Source organism: Synchiropus splendidus, chromosome 18 (genome assembly GCF_027744825.2).
Source record: "Synchiropus splendidus isolate RoL2022-P1 chromosome 18, RoL_Sspl_1.0, whole genome shotgun sequence".
NCBI lineage: Eukaryota > Metazoa > Chordata > Actinopteri > Syngnathiformes > Callionymidae > Synchiropus > Synchiropus splendidus.
This window is the reverse complement of record NC_071351.1, coordinates 14,293,019-14,310,987: the sequence shown is the minus strand read 5'-3', so window position 1 is coordinate 14,310,987 and position 17,969 is coordinate 14,293,019. Positions and strand designations below refer to the sequence as shown.

Below are 17,969 nucleotides of genomic sequence, written 5' to 3'. Positions count from 1 at the left end.
TTTTACCATGGATGAGACACGTTGAGTGGCTGGAGCAAGATAAGCAGCACTTTAGAATTTGTAAAATTGTCGTCGATATTTTTAAATTCACGCATTGCGCAAATATTTCGACGCATTTCAGTACTACAACCGACAACCCCACTGACCTTTACAAGGGCCATGTTATTCCACATTGAGGGCCAAAAACGGCCCCTGAGACACACTTTGCCCAGGATGGAAATAGTTGTAAAATAAACTTTGAATAAAATGTAAATTAAAAAACACTATATTTAAACCAATATTACAATCATAATACGATGCCTATAAACTACATAATAAAAATAAATAAATAAACCAATAAAAATATTCTAGAAAACATCCAAAAATATGGAATTGACTCACTGCTTTAGGACATAAAATAAGTAACATTGTTTCTCATTATGATTAATCTATTATAAATTTGCACCATCCCACTATATATTAATGTATTAATATTTAATAAATAATATTTGGATCTTAATTATTTGAACTGACATCACTTAGCCCTTGGTAGGGAAAATAATGATGAACTTCATTTTAGAAATACTATATATAAAATATAAAAAGGCTGGAAAATATATTCACTTATCTGTCATATTTAAGTACATTGAGTCAGAGAACCAATATAAGATAAAGACAAATATGAGAATCACTTATGGGAAGAAAAATATGTTGAAACCTGCAAGTATGAACTGCAAAATAGTAAAATACAAATTGAGAATTTATAAAATATCTGCAATCACCTTACGTAATATATAACACCTAACATGTTGACGTCGGTGTTGCCGGAGGGCATGTTGGTGGTTTGGCCGGTTCAACAGTCATTCATCATGCAGAGCCTGGGTTGACAGTATTTGGGGGTTTTACATCCTACAGAGGTCATCTTCACTGAGCTGAGAAATGGAGAATGCCTACAAATTCTATCAGACAGAAGATAAAAGAAGGAAAAGAATACAGGGCAGGTGTGAGTTTAATCATTGATTTCCTCCCTGAGAGAAGCTCCTACCTCATGAGGCTCGAAATATAGGTTATGCTTATTCTACTGAAAGGCTACTTAACTCTTTAAAGAGGCTCAACACTCCTTCTTCTCTGACCCGGACGTGGGTCTAGTTGTGGAGGTCCGCACCCATCACTGTGGAGAGCAGGTGGAAGCAGCTCAAGCCCTCTTCAAATCCCATAAATGGTCCTTTTATTCTCAGAGTAATGGGCGAGAGAGCGGGATGGGGGGTCCTCACCTGTCTCACTGCTTCCGTCTGAATACATGAAATTATCGTCATTATTCACTGTTTGTTGCTGCAGCGTGTCAACTCTCACGCCACTCACCTCTAATACGAGCTGTTTTATTGAGTGGATCTGTTTTCTGTTATCTGATAAAGATTTCATAGCCGTGCTCGGCTGCAGCCTCCTGTGTGCGCAGTAACATTGAGACTCAGGCGAGTGAGTCATGTTCAAAGTGACAGCAGATATTTATCACTGCCACTGTTTGTGGCGCACACCGCACAAGGCACTTTTTTCCTTTCAATCTGGAGGCCCTACCGTGAGAAAGAAAAGATTCCGATGCCACTCCAAATGAAGGTTGGAAGTCTGCTTTGATGTGTCTAAAGGTGTGAGAGTTACAGTCCGTGGCATTAAATAAAACCCCACTTACTGTATTTGCTGGCGTAATTCATGTCCACCATGCAACAACCATCTGCGGTTTCGATGCGGCAGTATAGTGATTTTGGTAATAATTGTGCTCCTCGATTTACTGCCACTGCAAGCTCAAAAAATAAAGCGCTGGAGATAACTACAATGAACCTGCAGCCCACATAAACAACAAACAGCTGTTTTACATTCATCAAAGAAGAATAATTGGATCCCATGTGCAGGAGGATTGTAGACGTAGCAGTTTTATTTAGGCAACTCGATTTTCACACGGCGAGGACAGTGACTTGAGTGTGCTGGACTGGATCTTTTGTGCATAAGAAAGTGCCGTTGAAGTCCAATGTTACTGAAGGCACAAGTTGCTAGCCTCATATGAGGACAGGAAGCACTTCAGATTCAGTGGATCCCATTTGTTTGAGTCAGGCGACTGACATTGACCAGACAACTAGTCTAGTCGTGTGTCGCTGAAGTCCGGGGAGTTTTTGTCCATCCACTTCACAACTGTGACTCATGCCATGCTCATCATGGCCCCTCAATTACTCCTACACCTCAACAGTCTGGCTGCATTTGATTCAATTGGCTGCTGAAACATTGAGATTGAAATTAAGATTCTATTACGCCATAGTTGCTTGCACCAATAGTCGATTCCTATTGCGCATTATTGAAGCCAATGTGAACATAACTTTATCCCCTCATAACCTGAGTATCAAACAAAAGGTTATCATTCACTATAATACACAAGAATCCATTCAATAAATGTATGTGTTTATGATGATTTGAGCGGAACGAATTATCTGGCTTTTCAGCAAGTGAAGCCGAAGAGAAGTGGGATATAATTCATTTGTACTGTTGGTCCGTGCAAGTGGACACGTTTGGACTGCTTCACCGTGAAGCTAAATTACAGCCAGCTCTGCGGTGTAAAAATTTATCTTGGCGTTACAGGTGGGCCTCATTTACTCATGTGTAGAGAGCTGGGCGTATCTCAAAAGCCATTGTTTCAGCGCTTCATCAAGTTTTGGAGCTCAGCAGGGTGACTGGTCTTCTAATTCTCACCTCAGGGCTCTGTACTTCTTCTTCTGCTAACATCCATGATATGTTTGAATGTACCGTAGCCTGGACCCCCACTGACATTGAGAAGTGGTGTGGAACAAGAGCACATCCTGCTGCACATTGACGTGAAGAGTTCAATTACTTTTTGATAGAATTTATGTCTTATATGAAGCACCCTTTTGCTTTATTGACATAAGGAGAGGAACTTCATTTTGTCTGCTGTTTGACTCACTTATCATTAGTCTATTCGGGATTTTAAAAAAGTCAGTTAGTTGCATTTACTCAACTCCAAAAAAGAGGCTATGTGATCATGGCACTGTATCACACACATTTTAATAAATTCATTTCAGGAAAAAACAAGTAATTGATCAAAATAATACAGTATTAAGGAGCATTTTTCAGGGCACCAAGCCCATGTCATAACTGAAATATCCATGATGAAAGAGACTGAACAAGACTGCACTGATGGTTGGAAAAGTTTGTCTGTGCATTTTGTAAAGAGCTCTCTCATCACTGACATAAATGTAGGGCAATAATATAGATACTGTAGAGGCCGCTCTCTGAGGCCTTTCTCGTGGCATGGTTCAATTCTATATCAAGCTTTCTTCCTTAAATCAAGCATGTGTCCACCTTTCATGCTGAGGGGAGATACGATGGACGATTATGTCCAAGGATTGGGGTGTTGCTAGTGAGCTCCATGGCCTGAACTTTCCAAACTGCTTTTTTCCCCCCCATCTGAACAAGCTGGCCATTTCAAATTTCCTTTGGGAACTGGGTGTGGAAGACCTCTCTGAGCGGTTATCCGATAAGCGATACCTGTCCATGCTAAGAAGATGCTACCTGTGAACACGATCCGGTCTCTTCACTCGTCTTCTTTTGTCGTCAATCTGCACGCCTTTGTCCCAGACCTCATATTATCAAAGACATTTCCTGGATGCAATCCTCACTCCTCTCTGTTGACGCTGTGGTTTCAATGGAGGTGGCTGGGAGATAATGATATTTACCTTAATTATGTTCCCACCTGAGGTGTCTTACTTTCATTTTAGTGCTGTGTCCGTCCCTCCAAATACCGAGAGGGAAAAGAATGAATTTGTGTTTGGTTTCAGTCAGTGATCATGATGTATCCACATCCCCGCAGCTATGTTGTGATTGCTTAGCTTGTCTTCTAATGGTTTGTTTTTGCCTTCAGTGCACTTTCAAATTGCTTATGTCATCGGGTGAACTTCGACACACATGTTCTTAAAAGCATTCTGTGTCAGTTCCTCGACCTGGTCTTTCCCCTGCGCCAGGCCTTATCTCAGAGGACTTCGATTACGTCCTGGACCCTCTTTGGAATGAGTGGAACTTTCTATTATTTAGCTGCTAATATGGCCCTGGAAGTCTGACAGGAAGGTTTCACGTTTGATGCTTTCCTGCACTCCAGTGTGTGAAATGACGGGGTCTGGCCGCGCTGGTCATTTTGTCTCTTCTCTCCGGTTCCTGCTAGCTGCATTAGCTGGCCCGCTGGGGCTTCTTTTTGCACATTAAAACAGATTTAGGTTAATAATTGATGCCGCGATTTATGGACTGGAGTGCCTGAGGTTCAATTGTAAGCCGCCACTTAAAAGGAAATCATGCCTCTGGTTCTTGCCTTTGCATCCGAGTGCTGCTGTGATTTATAGCTGCGGTCTGATGGCATGTTATTTATTACATAGCAACCCTTTAAAAGAAAAAAAAAAGGCACATCATTTATCATCTCAGTCATTCTGATGTGATTATGTGTCCAGTTCCGGATTTCTCATTTAGACATTGTCTCACGACACTGAAGTAAAAACATCGATCCACATGCCTTATGCTTTTAGATCTTTCTGTGTTTGTGAACATTGAGCTCTTGGCCTTTGTTTGATGGAGGAAACATTGCCTGAAATTAATGTCTGACATCAGCAGCTGTATTAGAATATATGTGAATGGATCTGCTGCACGGTAGTCAATACTAATATTTAGGTGGTAATATAGAGCAGGGGAAGGCAATTATTTCTTCCAAGCACAGCAGCCTGTGGGATTGTTCTGCTGCCAAATACAATTACCAACACAATCGGAAAAATTAAGATGAAAGAAATGAAGGTATTGGAAAGGCAATGTGGGAGGAAACAAGAGTGAGATGTTCTTGTTATCTGGTGGGAAACTGGATTGAAAAGGAGCCTGTCGGAAATGGTGAAAATATAATGGGAATTATGGCATTTTTAAAAAGCTTCCACCATATTTGCTGTAGAGTTGAATCAAATATTAATCCACCTGGAAGATGAGCAAGGTCCTGCTGGGCTGTAGCGCTAATCGATTTTTAATTTTTGGTTGCAGCAGTTGCATAAAGATTGCCCCCATAAGTGGAGACAGTACACTTTTGCCCTCCTCATTATGTGGATTTGCATTAAACAAAATAGCCCCGTGGCTTCTGACTGAGACCTGTCAATCATTGGTGCATGACCCACCTGAGGGACCAGCTGGTAGTATGGGGTTGCAGTAGTGCCCACTGTCTGCTTGCTTCTCTTTACTTGCTGACAGGTAAAGGGAGGTTTGAGGACAGCACTACACCTCACCTCCAGTTCAAACATGTTTGTACTGGACCGTGAATTACAATTTCATCTCCACCCCGCTTTAAAAAAAATACTCTAATCTACCTAACAAGTGCAGAATGTAAAATTGAAATTATTTATTTGTGTTGTTTTCTCATTAAGTTTGTGTTCTGTGCGCACAAAAGCCGTGATCTAAATTAATGTTTAAAAAAATGTGTTGGAGTTCAATGTTAATTTGAATTCTGCTGTCAGCCACATTATGACTCATTCTGTTTCCCTCTGTGTGTTTTCGTCTTCAGCTTTCAACCGAAGCGCTCCGGGCTTCTCTCACAGAGAAAGTGTGATATATTCCTTTACGCATAGCCAATGAAGATGTGTCTGATCTAGATTCGGAGGCTTAAAACAAGAAGTAATGCAGCAGAACCTCCTTGTTTCTTTAAAATGTTAAAAGTCCGGGCATCCCTTTACAGAACGACACTCAGGCTGGAGTGATTTTGGACTGTTCGTAATCTCCTCAAGTGCCACTCTCTAATTCTTCAGGAACGTTTAACACTTTTTTTTTCTGGTAGGGCATTAAGGATTAAGTTCAAAGTGCGCAGCTGTTTGTCGCAGAGGTTGAGAATGGGTGATGGACCCTCCCATCTCATTTCAGGGGAAGAGCTGAACATTTTATTAACTTTCTTGGGAATATTACAGGGACTTTAGAGGAATGTTTCCGCAACCACAAGATGGATTTTCATGAAATTTTAATCCGGGGCTCATGTTCACAAATATTATTAACTCCCAGGGAGCTTCTAAATCTGAGCGTACAAATATCTAACATCAGAGTTCAACCCTCTTTTTAGAAGTGAAAACTGTTTCTGGGGCTCATAATTATTGAACTGTGGATTTTGATGAATAAGCAATGGCTTCGATGTCATGTTTAAAGTCATCACCTGAGATATGAACCTCAGGGGTTCTCAGAGAGGTCTCTCTTTGGCATCCACATTCAATAGTTGTCCTCCTTCACTTGACTCAACTTTTCATTTAGTTACAGTGTTCATAGATGGCTAGTATTTTCAGCCTCTGCCTCGGAAACACTGCCATCTCATGGTGGGAGGGTGAAGAGTCGAATTTTTCTTGGCCACACACAAGGACCAAATTTGGGGTCTCAAGTTAGCTAATTCTTTTGTACTTTTTTTATTATAGCCCAAGAGATTTTAGCAGTGGGGGTTCATGCTCTTTGTTAGGCCTGTGTAAAGATTTTGTGGGCTCTCACCACATACTCGGGGAATTAAACCTCTTTATGGCTGGCCGGCGGCTGAACCTTCCGAGCTCCCCATCTTTACAGTATTTATATGTATTTACTTACTTGCTTACTGTTGATTTTAATTTTTAATTTCCTCCATTTTAAATATTGATTTGGCCGGCTGGTGTGTGAAAGAAGAAGAAGCTGGTATCATTGCTATGGTGAAGTCATCTCTTCTGCGCCGTCCTATTTATACCCCTGTTTTGATGTTATGTTTCTTTTCTGGTCCAATTGTTTTGCATTAGCAACACAGTCATACTTCTTGCATGGATTAATCTGGAGCATTTCATTGACCTACTAAGACGCTAATACATTTGTCTTTGGATTGAACCACTTTGTCATTCAGTGGGCTGAAGGTTGTGTGATGATACGATCTTGAAGGGACATGCTATGGTGTTGGAATGTGGTATTGGAGAAGTCATTTTTAATATGTGTCCTTATTATAATCCCCGACTGTCATCCATCTCCTGATATTAAGATTCTTAAGAGGTTACTCTGTGAGCCTGGAGTGGAGGAAGGCAACTCACACTAACCACTGCTTTGGATTGCGTGAAAGGTTGGCTACATTTTAGTGCCCCATCCGCTCATTGAACTGCAATAGAGAGGACCATCCACACAAAGTAAACAAAAGCACTGTTTTTTATGTGCTCTCATTGCTGCAGTCGTTCTGACAGGAAGTCATATTCAAGCCAGAGTGGAGATCCATTTGGCAGATGACAGCGTTTGTACTTAATCTCTGAGGGAGACACTGAACTTGAACTCATTATTTTGGTCATTGCCAGCCGTGCATGGCCATATACAAGGGGAGGACGGGTTGAAAAGTACGAAGCTATTTCCTAGATGTCTCCAATTCTCTCGTCCAAATTCCCATCCACTCTCTGATAAATTAGACCTCACTGTACTGGAATCCCTACACAAATGGTGACAACCTCATTGGTCGCCAAAAAAATCGGACCATTTGGTGAATGACTTTGCTACTTAGTAGCAACTGAAAAACATCACAGAAACAGCAACAGCTTGGCCGCAGCCCACATGGTTAGCGCTGCTGCTTACTGTTCATGCATTCATTCTGTGCCTCGTGACCAGTGCACGGATTGTACTGGGGTCAGAGCATTTCAATTTTAGTATGTCTAAATGGATAGCTAGGTTACAAAGAGCCATCACCTAATGTACGTCTGACATGATAGTTGTATTGTAAGGTGCAATTCTATCTGACACTGGCAAGCATCACTGAGTGAGCGGAGTAGTTTGCTGCGCTCTGAACTTTAAATTGGTGTTGACGCCAGTGTGCCAGCTATTTCTCCAACAGGGGGTTAATAGCCTGCCCTTTCTTCTTCTTCTCTCCTCTCAGAATTATGTTTTTAGGAGGTGATATTAATTGCTGAATATTTGTGTTAGGTTTTGATTATAATCATTCATCTCATGAAAATGTGACCCATTTATTGGGTAACATGAATATGATATTACACAATAATAACATGGAGCACAATGAAGCATCATAATATCTGAGAAACACAATCGTGGTGTCAGACTATATATATTTTTATGAAGCTGAGAAAGCTCTAATATACAAAAAGTCTTTTGTTAATAATATTATGCTAGTAAATGCTGAAAGAAAGGATTTTACCAACTGCAGTCTTCTAAATATTTTCCGACTTATTCTGATTCAAAACTGCTATATATTTGTTTGTGAGTCATAGGTGACCTAGGGAACCTGGGAAAAAGGTGCATCCATTTTTTTTATTTTTTTATGTCATCATCTTTGCCTACATCAAGAGAAAGACAGTCTACCTGAGTTTCCTCCTCGGTCACATCTATCTTTGTAATTCACATCAACCATCCACCTCATTGGTTGCCTTCCTCTCCTTCTTTGACCTGGTAACTCAATTTCCAACATTCTTCCTCTGACATGTGCCTGTCAACTCCCCTGCTTGTTCATTCGTTTATGAACCGTTGCTCTGTTTACGCACCCTTGGGGTACTCAACAGAAAGATTTCGAAGTTTTGATAGCTAATAAAACCCTGTACAGAACATCTTCTTATGAAGCGAGTGCACTTCAGTTCATGATGAAATCTTATTCACCTGCCTATTTAAAGCTAACTTGAAACATTTTTTAAGACTGCTGAAAATCCCAAGTAGACTTTGACAAGACCCTTGTGTGAATCAAAATAAAACATTCCCACACTTACAAGTGTGGGATTCCTCAATCTTTCCTCAAACAGAATTAATAACAGAGGAGACGATGGCTTGAAGGGACCGGGCTGTAAAGCAGAAGGGAGCATTAAGAGAGGCACCTGGTTTCAATCATCTGAAAAAGAGGGATTGCCACCATTTCTAGTTCCATTTTAATTTCCTGTTTATTTCACCATGTGAAGCTTTGGGGACTGTGAAGGGATTTAAATGCCCTTCACTCTCTGTGTCTTTCTCCCATTGCTTTTGATTTATAGATTTGATTTTCAGCTGGAGAGCAAAAGGGGGGACTTTCCAAAAGGGGGGAGAAAACACCATCATGACATGGAGGAGCTTAAAGCGAGCTGAAAGGTGGAGGAAATGGGAAGGACATAAAATACCCATTGCCCTCTCTGAGGATGAAATATTGGGAATTGTCAGAAACCATGTACCGAAATGTGATATGCAGCAAATGAACTGGGCTTTATTCAATCCCCGAGCAACAGTAACAAGTCCCTGCCTTGGAATGTGGTGGGAACGTCGTGGGCAGGACTCACCTTCTCTCGACTCCGTTGGGCAGCTATTAAATGCAACACTACACATTCTTTCGAACTCTGTAAACACCCCTTGTTTGTCATTTCCTCTCCGAGCAATGATTCCTCAGCAGAAAACGTCATTTGGGGATTGATACACTGACCTGACCATGACTTCCTTTGTCTTCATTGTGCACCCAAAACAAGCAGTCCTCGTTGAACCCCTGTTGGGCTTTCATGAATTATGCAATGCCACGCTGTGAAGTTGGCTCTGTTTGGTACAGATCACCTTAGGTGGCTCGAAAAAGGCATCCGATGTGCTGACACGGCACCTGCCTTGGGGAAACTTCGACTTCAGTGACCCAGTTCAGCAGGAGACCACAAGTGGCAACCAAATCAAGCCCCTAAAGGGTTTTTCAGATCATGCTTTACAAAAAGGGTCACGACTGACGTCCTAATTTGTTGACAAATATGAGTAATGATGGTGGCAAATAATCTTCCCCTCATCTTGTCGCGAGTCTAGTGGGGTGAGAATCTCCAGTCTGAGACTACAGATCTTGTTTGGAGTGGGATGGATGGAGGTAAACAACCGGTCTATGGACTGCAGCTTCACAGAGTGGTCCTATTTGATTGGGTGAAAGGCTTTGTAAAACTGTGCACCCAGAATGCTGGATCAGATCTGGGACATGTTGGACAGAATATCTACAGTTCTAGGGTTTCTGTGTCACTTCTGCTACCTGGAGCCTAAGACGAATATGAATGAATTAAATTCTCTCAAAGGCCTCTCTTAACAATTGCTTGGGTGAAGACAACTTAGTATCTCTTGTTCTATGTAATGTAAACACCTTAAAGCTAAACGGTGTTTCCATTATTTTGTCCAACCCATGTACATGTCACTGGGAGGGAGATGATATCCTTGTCTCATTATATAGAATAAGCAACCACCAGGCAGGATTCTAACACTATTAAATGAATGGCTTTAAAGCAAGGATCTGCACCTCTAAGTCTGAGGCCATTGTTCTCAACCAGAAAAGAATTGACAGCTCTCTCCAAGTGAGGAATGAGTTCGCTCCACCACACTGTTGAAAGGGCTGAGCCAAAAGGCAAAGCTTTCTATTTAGCGATCAATCTTCATCCCAACACTCACCTTTGGTCATGAGCTGTGGGTCATGACAGAAAGAACAAGATTCCATCTTCAAGTGGCCGAACTGAGAAGTGATAAGTTCTGTCACTTGGAGTAGAGCTGCTGCTTCTCCATGTTGAAAGGAGTTGCTGTGTTTCGGGCATCTCATGAGGAAGCCTCCTGGACATATGTTTCAGGCGAGGCCAGATGGGAGGAGACCGAGGGGTCGACCCAGGACCAGGTGGAGGGATTATATATCTTCACTGGGCTGAGAGCATCTCAGGTTCCTCAGTCGAAGCAGGTTCCCGGTGGATGTTGCCCAGGAGATGGCTTGACCATGGCTTAACCTTTTGTAGCTGCTGTCCCCGCGACCCAACGACGCATGAGCGGATGGGGATGGATGAATGGGTTTATAGCAAGGATACCTTTCTTGTGAGCGACATTGCTCACCACTCGCAGAGACTCTCATTTTTTCTCCAACAACAAAGGCCCTGAAATGGGGCATCATCTGGTGCATCTAGTAAATCTCCCAACCAGCTTTGAAGCCTCAATTCATCTGCCCCTTCAGTGGAGACCACCTGACGCTAATGCCAGAGGGGGATTGCTGAAGTTCCCCCGAACTGATGCACCTCATCAAACTGGCAGAGAGTTTCATTTATTAATTGTGTACAACCTTGCATTAAAAGGGGAGATGTTCGCTGCATGAGCGGCAATCATAAATGCCATTTCGAGAGGCTCCATGTACCGGTGGTGATTTATAGTCAAGCCCTACGTGATAGTGTGGTGTGGCCATTTGTAACAAAGTTAATTTCCACGTAATGACTCGCGGAGATTAATCCATGCATGTGATGAATTGCAGAGGTGACCGGGCTAAGGAAATATTTGTTCCGAATGTTTCCGACCGTGTGTGTGTGTGTGCGAACCTTTAAAGTTTTCCCAAAACATTGGTAAAGACTGCAGGGGCACTTATCTGAAATAAGTAGGCCTGCCCTCCACCGCAGTCCTCGCCGGCAGCTCCGTATGGTAATGAGCTGTGTAAGAAAAAGAAAATGTGTTATTTGCAACACAAACAGCAGCACTGCAGTTAATTCAAGCACTATGGGCATCAGTCACACGCTTTCAACAACACCTCTTTTCAAAGAGTAATCTGAAAATGGAGGAATGAGTTTATTGGTGTTGAAATAATACAATGCTGGAGGAATGGGGCTGTTTGAAGTGAGGTTGGTGCAAAGCTCTTGCTAAATAACTTCCATAATATAACATGGGTAGAATAACTGAACGTCTGTCTGCAAAGGTTTTACAGCGTTTTGATCATCATGTAATCTGACCACATCAATCCTCAGAGATATCACAGCACCTCTTCAGTCTGCTGTAGGTGTTGTGGCGTCTTTTATGCCACCTCACGACTGCAGAGCAACTAAATATACATATTTGGACCCACACTCTGTATTTCACACAACGCCTGCATGGCTGGACAGCATTTATCATGGGAAGAGAAAGCAATTCAAAAGCAGAACGAGGCTTCGGTGAATAAAAATGCTAATCATATATTGATGAAAACGGTTTGGTTGCACACCACAAAGAGAATGTCTTGTTGTTTATCACAGCGGAGGTTTCATCTCTGGGAGATTTCTGTCTGGGGCGATGTAGAATGGGGAGTTTTAGTGAAATGTATTTGACGAGAAACAACGCTTTAAATTAGACTCAATCTCCAACGGTTGTATTGTTCCAGCACTTTGGCTTAAAGAGCCCCGATAATAGGCTTTGAATCTTGATCTGATGTAGCAAGGGGAGAAACTGGAGTTGCACAAAGAGCTTAGCGACAAGTTTCCCTTAGCGGTGGGGTCACCAACATCCTCATAAATGTAAAAGCCAATGAAGCGATCTGGAATTGAGAACGTCCAGAATTGCACAGCAACTTCTATGTTGACGGCATCGAAGAATTGGATGTGACATTGCGTGTCAAACCCAAGTCCCGGGGCCAAATCCGGCCTGTCAACTCACTTCTGTGGTCCAGGTTTGAATACAGTTTTGTTTTGCCTGATTGAGTCTGTTTCCCCCCCCCGACACGAACTCCTCATTCACACCACAGAGCGCCAATCTCGGGTAAAAGCCTGTGGTTCCTTCTGTCAATATCTTTTATGGTCGCTTTTAATATTTAACTCCTTCTGTTAAAGCTTGATGCCTGTTGCTAGACTTGTTAAATGCTGCTAAAGCTAAGCATCACCGTGGGAAATAGTCATTTTGATCGCTCACTACTCATTTTACAGCCTTTGTTTTGGTTGTAGAAAATGCATTCTGGTGGATTATTCTCAAATTTATAATCATATATAAGCAGGTGGTCATCGTGATGTTTACCTTGGCATCAGATTGTGGGGTGAAAAAGCAAACCCACATGGGTGTTCATTCATTCATTTTCTGCTGTTTGTCCAAGCAGGCTGGAGCCGCTCGCACAGACATCAATTAACCTCTGCATGTTTTTTTTTGTTTTGTTTTTTTTTCAGGAGGAGTCCAGATTGCTGTAGGAAGTCAAGCAAGAGTAGAGCAAAAGCACAACCTAAAGAGAGGATTCCAGTATTCCTTGGAACTGGACTCCAACCTTCTTGCTGTGAGTCAGACTCAGTAATTTCTTCCTTCAAATTTAACCATCTCAAACTCAGCCTTCTCACTGCCTGTAATAACATATTTAATAGATCAACAGCAGAATATGGGGGGAAAAAACTTTGAATGAAGTAACTAAATGGGGGCATTAAAAAAATCTGGCAACATGAATAACTCGGTCTTGTAAACATCATTTGGATCATTTTAAATGGGTCAGGTAGAAACTGGTGAATACAGTAAGTAGATACCACAAAAATACAGCAGGTGATGCTCACAATATTGAGGGCAGGACACCTAATAATTCGCTGTTGTAAACCAGTGGAACGGCGCAGGCAACTTGGATTTATTTCACCACGACATTAAAAATGCACGTGCTGCTCGCAACTATACAACAATCCAAAACTTTCATGAAGCTCCACGAGTCATTAGACAACTCCACTTGCACATTATGTCTTTTGTTTCTATTGACCTGAGTGTTTTTCTTTTCTTTTCTCCTGTCACTTAGTCTCTCCCTTATTACTGAAGGGGAATAATTGTCTTGCGCGTAATGAGGCTGACGCTTCACTTGGTGCATTAAGATTATAATTAATTTACAACTTATTCAAATCAGCAGCACTTTGGATGTCATGTATGGCCACGTTTTTGTTTTTTTTTTTTTAAGTTTGTTTGACTCTTGCGGTGCATAAAAAGCGCATCAGATTTAATCCTCAGTGGTTAAAAATTATGGATTTATAACTTATATTTAATGCATATATATATATATATATATATATATATATATATATATATATATATATATATATATATATATATATATATATATATTTTTTTTTTTTTTTTTTTTTTTTTTTGTTTATTTTTAAATGTTTTGGACCTTAAAATGTCTGTGAACTTTAAAACATGTTCAGGAATCTGTACTTTTTTTTTCCCTCTCTATTCCCTTGGACAAGATTGTGAGGCTATTTTCCAGACTTTCGGGTGTAATCATGTGGATCTTCCTTGTGAGGAAGCAGGTTTTCAATCATGTCGACAGCACATGAAAGCATCAGACGTGAGAGCGCTATTAAGCAATGTTCCATTGTATCTGAAGGTTAGATTGAAGTCCATATTGTTTCACAAACATTTGATGTCGGCGACAAAGCGAGTCTCTCCCGCTGAAATTTGTCACACCAACCTTAACACTCAGACTGACACACAATGGTGGAGTCATTGTGACTCATTCACAAAGGCTGCAGATAAAACCTTGTTGGTTACAGTGCACCGCCGAGAGACACTTGTGATAAAATAATTATTAGAGGTCTGGTGTGGCTGGGAAAGTCAGCAGATTAACAGACACAAGGTGAGGGGCTTTTGCTATCACAATCAAATTTGCGGGCATAGTCCTCCTGGCTAACTAACACAGCTGCACCCACTTATCACATAAGCCCAGTGGAGCATGAGGTTAGCCATCAAAACAAAGGCTCTGTCACTCGCTAATAAGGCCTCTGGAAGAATCTAACATTGTGTGGGAGGGAGGTCAGCGCCGTCAGGCCTGTTACTGCCACATATAATACCACTGATCATTACAGCTACCAACCTTGCTCCTCATCAGCGGCAGGTACTGCTGCAAGACGGAGAAACACCAGGTTATTTTACTTGGTTTTATTCTTGTCTGGAGAGCCGCATCTGTGTCGCCATCGAGGAAGAGTTGTCATATAAACCCCGGCGTTCTGGCAGCCATACAGACAGCCTGAGGGAAACAAAAAGTCAACTGTCGCTGTATTTTTCTGCAGCCACTTGCTGTCTCTCCTTCTGTTTGTCCCGAGCTTGTGGCAGCTATGCACAGATGTAATTAAAAATGAGCAGGTATGACAGATGGATTACGATCGTGATGGAGAGCGCGTGGCTGTGCCGCACCTGCCTTTGTCTTCGGCGTAAATAGGGAGAGCTTCAAGGAAAGGGGGATGTTCACCAGAGTAGTGAGTCCCGAGATCCTGGTGTTGCTAATCTAACGTTGCCCCCACATCGATCCGACATTAACGCCTCACCTCTGTCAGCATATGCATGACTCCAAGAATCCGGTGGCTTGATCGAGCAAATCATCCCGACATCCAATTACCTCCTGCTCTGGGTTCCTCCTTTCCTGTGGATTTGATGGCCCTTTCATTATAGTAGGGGAATTAAACTGGTTTCTAGGTTAATTAATTTGACAGACAGACCCTATTGTGCCCAGTGTCGGCCCAAACGGAAGCCTTATTGCCTCCTCTCCTGGAGGTGCTCCTTTTATCGCAGTTAGATTTGCTGTTTCCATTGACTCCGGGAAGACCAGACGTGGTCGACACCACTTCAAATGCTGTCACCACCGAACCCAAGTTGCTATGAATAGTTGTCCATCTGTGGCGTATGGAAAACATGGCTGTTTTCTTTGTTTACCCCGCTGTTTATTCGATGTGTACCTCGTCCAGGATGAGGTCTCCTTTTGCGTGGGCTCTCTCAGCACTTCATTCCACAGTTAGAAATGGAATTTTGTCGAGGTGTGTGCGCACGTTTGTGCATCTTTGCCAGTGTCTATGAGCCAGTGAGGAGGCAGACGAAGAAAGGATCCAACCAGAAGTATAATCTAAGTCCAAATCACACCGCCTCCCGGGGGGGAAGGCCTCTCTTCCTGAGGTTAGTCAGTGAATTAAATCATAGTGAGGGCCCCATTTTTCAAAAAGTAACCTTTCGGTTGACAGTGGAAGTAGGAGTCAGACCATCACCACGGCTTCCGAGCAGAGGAATTAGTGTCGAGCCTTGCCACACCAGTCTCTCTGGGTGTCATTTATAGACACCCTGGCTGCATTTTTCCAGATTTGCCGAAGTGTTCTTAGTGGAGGTTGTCATCTGCCTCCTTCATTCCCACACTCCCTCGGTTTATTTCTGGTGCATTTTATAATTTCCACCATTGGTGCCCACATGATCACGCCAGCACTTCAACATGCACAATGTTGTTACTGGAAGATATTCCTGAAATCACTGCAGCTAATGGAGATAAATATGTCGCATGACAGGTTCGTATTAAGTCTTACTGAACTAATTACAGAGACGTTTGACGGTCCACGCATGGAAAGTCAATATAGCATGATTTAATTAGCGTTTTGTTATCCTTTAATTATAAGGTGACAATATGGACGAGAACTGTTCTCATCTCATCGAAGAACAAACTGCCACTGTTTCCTTCCAACAATCTTTGACCCTATTTGGTAAAGTTAAGGGTCTTTACAGACCCTTCCAAAGTGGAAGCAGAGTGAGCTGCTTTCCACCGCCCTGCTGCATGAGCGCCACCACACTGGCGAGTGATGTCAGACACGAAGGACTAGTTTTAAAATTTAATTCTGAGGATTAAGTTATCCTCCAAGACATGGCACATGTCCTTTTGAAGGATCAATTAGTAATGACGCACTGTGATCAGACGACTATTCTTACCATATTACCGTCTTGGGTGTTTAATAATAGAGATCTCTGTCCTTGAGCTCACCCAAAAAAACCTCAGCAAATCCTACTCCTTTCTTGAAAAATAGCGATGGATTAAGATAAGAGAATAAATCCCTCTTCTCCTGCAATGCTTATCAATAATGCTCAATTCTCCTCTCCCTTGTAAGCAACACTTTCTTCACGCCGCTGATCTTCTGGCTGAGAAACATGGCTCAGAGGTGTCGAACCACGTCCCTGTTGCTTTACAGTCATGCGAGTGCTGAAGGCAATGGAGGATGGAGGCAACAAGAGCACATAAACTGTCAGGTGGTAACGCAATCCAGGAGTTATTCATATTTTGGGTTTGACAAATTCAGTTCTCTGGAGACATGGTGCGTTTGAGGAACATTTCAAAAGCCTGCCTCGGAGGACAAATATGTGCTTGTCTTCTGAGAGAACATTGCAAACCTTTTTAAACGCACCTGTATTCAAAAATATACCACCACACTACTTATGAGAAAGAACCATTTGTTTTCCTTCGTTTATCGGATCTTGGACTCACATGGGGTGGAGCTTATCCTATCAACTTTGGATGAGAGAGAATGGACACACAACAGAGTTTTTTGAGGGTGTGGAATTAGGCTAGAGGGACATGAGATGCCTCCTTGGGTCAAGTGGGAGGATGCCTTGAGGCAAACCCAGGTGACGATGGAGAGACTGTGTCTTGGTTGGCATGGGAATGTCTCCCAAAGAAAAACAGATGGATGTATGTGAGCTCTGTTGGTCCGAACTGGAATGTAGCCTTCACGCATGCTTGTTTGCTTGCGATACACTGTGTGTTGACCTAGTGGTCATGCTTGCCAAACTCTAAGAATGGATGTCAACTTATTGGCAATAAAGATAGGTTTGGAGCACAAGTTGAGGTCCTTCTATTGATCCGTCCATCCATCATCATTGCTGGTGGAGGGTTGCTGGTCCAGGGTGTTTGCAAAGCTCTCATCCATGTTAAAGGACCTGCCTCAGTCTCTGCATGAGAACCTGTGATCACTGCTTCTACTACACTGACACATCCTCAGAAAGTAGCTCCAGGTCTTTTCTTCATGCAGCTGTGAGACTCATCATTAGTGACCACATCTGTATACGTTCTGCTCTATTTAGTAGAAGTTATTGTAGCAATGATACATAAATATAAGGTGCTATCTGAAATAGATTTTAATTGGTCGCAATTAAAACGGGCATTTCTGCAAAAACAAATGTGGATGAGCAGACGCTCATGGTCCTCACGATTCCTGTCACAAACTGGCAGGAAGTTCTGTCCAACTGGAGCAACATTAAAGTTTGTAGCGGTGCCACCTGTGATATTAAATAGTTGGTTGATGATGATGAATCCGAGGGCTCCGCGCTCGTATAAAAGTGCAGGCTGTGAATGTGGGTGCCAGCACTGTGTGTGTGTGTGTGTGTGTGTAGGATGGGTCTTGTGAAGAAGGGTTGCCTGGGAGACGAGCCTGGACCCCTCCAAACGTGTGTGATCTCCTCCTCTCCCTCCCCCTCAGTAGCTC

General features: G+C 42.4%; 1 long non-coding RNA gene across 2 annotated transcripts in view; it reads left to right on the top strand.

Annotated features, from left to right (window-relative positions):
• LOC128749753 (uncharacterized) overlaps positions 1 to 12,985 on the top strand; it is a 48,460-nt gene extending 35,475 nt beyond the window's left edge. For both annotated transcript variants that reach the window (XR_008412986.1, XR_008412987.1), the window contains exon 4: positions 12,882 to 12,985. This is a non-coding gene — a long non-coding RNA (uncharacterized LOC128749753). The remainder of the gene's footprint in view (positions 1 to 12,881) is intronic.
• Positions 12,986 to 17,969: the final 4,984 nt, after the last annotated feature.